The sequence below is a fragment of the Montipora capricornis genome, chromosome 8 (genome assembly GCF_036669925.1).
Source record: "Montipora capricornis isolate CH-2021 chromosome 8, ASM3666992v2, whole genome shotgun sequence".
NCBI classification, from domain to species: Eukaryota; Metazoa; Cnidaria; class Anthozoa; order Scleractinia; family Acroporidae; genus Montipora; species Montipora capricornis.
This window is the reverse complement of record NC_090890.1, coordinates 54503594-54508593: the sequence shown is the minus strand read 5'-3', so window position 1 is coordinate 54508593 and position 5000 is coordinate 54503594.

Genomic DNA, 5000 nt, shown 5'->3' with positions numbered 1-5000 from the left:
TCTTGACAATGAACACTGATTTGAAGGTTGGACAGTCATTACTCATATCATTAGAACACTGAACTGTAGTCTTACGTAAACGCTTAGTATTATTTATTTAATTATTTTCGCGTTTAAGGGGCCGGGATGTGAGGGACAGTTTGTTGTCCCGGGCCACGCTCCCCACCGTACCCCCCTTTGTGCCGGTCACATGATCAAAAGGAAACATGTGCTCTCCGCTTCGTGTGCATTGAAAGTTTGAGCTTTTAAGGCTTGTTTGTTTGTTCGCCTTTTGACCTGTTTCATCGCTATCAATGTTGAGCTTGAGATTATAGATGCCCAAAAAATATGTAAATCTTGTTTTTTCTTTGTTTTGTTTTCCTTTCTTTTTTTATTATTATTATTAGGTCGCTTTATTTGTAACTCAGTATTTCTTTCGCTCCAGTCGTTTCTTTTAAAGTCATCATTTATTTATTTTCTAATGACAGCTGTACCGTCAGCAAAAAATACGTGTATAACAGATTAAACTTTTTGTGAAGCATTTGTCTGCGATTTGTTCAACAAAATATATGTTATAAAAGAAATTGTGCCCGATGTCTCGAGTACGGCCCTTCGGGCACCTTTTTTTTCTTATCTGGACCGACCTTGGCCCTTGGCCGGTAAATATATCTAATTTTTCCTATGGTCAGGGAGCAGGTGCGAGGGGGAGAGAAACCTTGAAAATCGTTTGAAGACTAAGAAAATTGTCACCTGTACCCACACTGTCTCCTGTTGTTCTCATGATAATTTGTACTAATTTGCATACGAAAAGCAGTGACGTTTTTATCAAAAGAAGGTCAACTCCAGCCTGACTTTCATTCAAAGGTTAGGTTACTTTGCACACAACTGTAAAATGGTCAAACTCGTTTCCAGTGTCCTCTCTCTTCTTTTATACTCGAGAAATTATCCTGGTTGCGACTCGTCAGGTGTGTGCTAGATTTTAGCACATTCCAGAAAGATAAATAAGGGGAGGGGCATGATAATCTTTGTCTCCGTTAAAGTCACCTACTGAGTGTGAATTTGATTTTTATACAAAGACACGTAACCAGGGAACCTTCTCGAGCGAGGAAGAGAGAGCACAATGGAAACAAGGATGTAAAATGGTCTATTTTTAGATGAGATGCCTGGAGTCTAAGAAAACACCCTCCACATTTTATGATCTAATACTTACTACTTGAGCAACTTCATTTTAATAATTTAATTTCCCATTAAAATTAAGATGGACTTATTAGCCGCTCAATACACCGTATAAAATTAGATATAATTACATGTGACAAGATAAAATAAGATCAAAAGAAAAATCGCGTAATTTCCCGCTCAATTTCCTATCAATTTTTATCGTGAAACATCAGAATGCCTGGGTGTAGGCACTATTTTGGCTCCACGTATGCTGAACATGGATTCAATTCACTGCAGTTTTTATAGATTTCGTTGATGACATAATGAATAGCCACGCCGGTGGCCAAATAACGTCAACATTTTTGTAGTTGTATTTTTTCCGAATTTTGATGTCTCAGCAAACTAGTGAGATCACTCCGAAGGTGCACAACTTTCATTATTTATCAAGACTTGGGAGAAATACGGACATAAATCAAGAATTCCTTGGATATCTTCCCATTTCCATTACGTGAAAAGTGATGACTGTTTGTGTAAGTAGCGATCAACTTGTTTATTATTGTTATTATTAATTAAATTTGCTTTTTCATCTTAAAAATAGGGACGTTACGCAAGCCCAAATAAGAGGTTAGGTTGTCCCAAATAACAAAAAAGAAATGTAGTGGAATGACATTTAGGTAAAGGCCAAAGTCCAAATACAAATTCATTGAAGAGTTGAAAGAGTTATCAGTTGCTGTTGAGATTTAACTTAAACAGCTACGAGCGACTTATTAAATGATTCAAACAAATCTCTATGCAGTGAGTCTGTGAATCAAACCCGGGCCACCTTGGTGGTAGTTGTAAAAGTGACAAAGGGTCCGCAAAGAGGAGCAACAACAACAGTCGTCAATGAGGACTTGACAATGGGACCGAAGGTAGTCGACGAGCTCACCCACAAGATTAATCAGCTGACGCATGTTGTCAATAGTTTAACGCCCGTTGTTAACGACCTAAAACAGCTCCAACGATGCCTCCTTGAGAGAGAGGAGTCTGGAGAGAGAGAGAGAGAGAGAGAGAGAGAGAGAGAGAGAGAGAGAGAGAGAGAGAGAGGTCGAAGACGACGTGGGCGAAGAGAACGGCGAAGCTGAAGGGGAGCCCTCGGCAAAAAAGAGCAAATCTAGCTCAGATCAACCTAATCAGTTTATTGTTGGTTTAGTTTGCGTCCTAGAACAGGAGGTTACTGAAAACGAGCAGACTGACAAGTACAGACCTTAGAAATAAAACAGATTTAATTTTTCTGGTTTCAGTTTTCCATTTGCACTCCAAGACATATAGGGAAATATGAAAGAAAAAAAAAGAAAAACTGCAACATGGTGGCCAAACGAGTGCAACATGTTGGATTCAACAATGTTGGATGATGTTTCACTGACATGTTGGACCCTTTTAGGCAGGCCTTAACGACAAGAAACGTAGTGCCCCCACACAGTGTCAGTCCTATCACCAGTTCCCCAGTTCCCGGTTATTTAATTTTAGAGAACTATGACAATGATGATGATGATATTATAACAGAGTTTTCGACGTCTTTCCCTCTGCTTGCATTGTAAAAACTCTGCTTGTGTTGTAGCTTGCTGCAGAGAAGGTAAAAATAAACAACAAACTTATGCATTTTCCTTCGTGTTTATTTATTGAAATATCTCTCGAAAATAGTCGGAAATGGCATTGTCGAGACCCTTAATTTCAAAAATGTTAGGTGGACCATGCCCCAAGACCCCCCTAGTTTGGAGCGCCTTTGATAGAACATTGGCCCGAGCATTACCTCACGCACATTGCTAAAATGGCGGATTTTCACTGACACCGAGCTTAATCTGTCAAGGAATTGGCTATTCTCCTGAACGAGCGCGGTGACCCCCTCTTTTACTGGTGTTATGTACTCGTAATAGGTACACGGAAAACATACTTTAAGGAAAAAAAAAAAGTTGGACAGTAGAAGTTGTAGTCTTTATGTATAAATGACGTAAAAACTGCATTTGGAGCCAGACACTAAGTGTGAGGTGATGTTGTTTGCTGCTTTCCGTAAAGTGCACTAGGTAAAACTGTTTGCGTAGATTCAAGGCTGGACTAACTGCACGCCTAAGATCGTGCAACGCGCAACACCGGCTCTAATTACTCTCGGCTCAGGCAACATCAAAATCGATATATTGGCGGAGAGGTAGAGCATGAAATTAGCATCACCGAGGTCAAGGCTCGAATGCAGTTGGAGCCACCTGAATTGTCAACATGAGACAATTGCTTCAGTTGTCCAGATAATCGCGAGGATCATTTGTCTCTTTTGGAAGGTATTGTATTGGAAAGCATTCCCAAAAGCTAATGAAACTAGTGTAACTGCACTGGCAGATCTGGGTAATATCACGCAACCCACAGCAAAGACCGCTGCCGGAATTGAGAAATTAGTCTGCATGTTGTACCAGCTTAATACACTTATTTCCAATGCAATCCTCCATCTAATTAAGAAGCAAGGTTCCAGCAGTGGATGTCAATGTCGCGAGGCGGGACTTAAATGTACCGATCTCCGCAGCTGCAATGATGCCGAAGATGATGGAAGCTCTGATAATGATGGCGATGATGACCATCATGAGTTATCTGATGTTGATAAACCTGATGATGATCATGATTTAAGAGGATGATGATCAAGATTTGGAGGAGGAAGACGAGGGAGATTTACAGGATACCTTTTATCCTTATCAAGGGGTTGTGAAAACACTGCATTTGGCAGAAATTACTTAGCTGTAAAAAGTAAGCGGTGCAAAATACAGAGTTGTTTGAGTTCCACTCCAATAGATAGTAAAAGTAATGTTGGGAAAATATCTCCACACAAACAACTATTACATTCATTATGTGAGCCAGGATTATGTGATTATGCGATTTTCTATTTTTTTTTTTAAATTTGCGACAATTTGAAAACTCAGTTAAAGTGTGGTTTTCTGTTTGACAAATTGCCCAAAATTTGCTCCGAGGCCAAGCAACGGTGAAGACTTAAAATGAATTCAATTGGCACCAAACTTAACACAAAATAAGAGCAACCATTCTCTTCCATTCCTATCTATATAACTTTTATGGACCTGTTAAAATTGTGTTTTTCAAAGCTCGTTAAGGAACATCCTCAAAGTACGCATAATATGCCGGCGGAAAATGGGTGATGCTTTACGCGATGAAAATGTATATGGTATGTAATTCTTTTGACTTCGTGACTTTTATGCTTCATATTTTTCAACTATTGCTTTTATTCCGTTTCTGCGTAAAGGTTTGAGCACGAACTCGGAACGCTTCACTCCGAAAATAGGAAAAATGTTTGTCACCTGAGCGAGCTAATTCTTCATATAAAATCGTTGAACTGACTAATTTTCGGCTTGTAGCTTGGCAGGCTTTAAAAAATACGAAGTAATCCTTTAGAAGTATTAAAAGTTACTGAAAATCGTATTTGAGGACAAAACAAATTTGAATTAATACTGGTTTATGCAAGTGACTTTCGTATCACGATTTCAAAACTGAACTTAATACAGCATTAAATATGTTAAGTTTTTTGCCAAAAGACATCGTGATTCACATGATAATTTAATATTTTAGGTAGAAGAAATGTACTCCAATGCAATGCGACATGTATCGAAAATTATTTTTGTAATTTTTTAGAATAATTTTTCTTTTTTTTAACGCACACAGTTTTAGTTTCACTGAAATGCATGAACGATTTGACCGACGGTTTCATTTTAAGAGCACGCTTTTAAAACGCAGTAGTAGAGCAAAAATATGACAGAATTTTAAACCAAATCAGTATAAATATGTTACAAAATAGGAACGCATTGCGTACGTGTGGTAGTCTACATCTACAT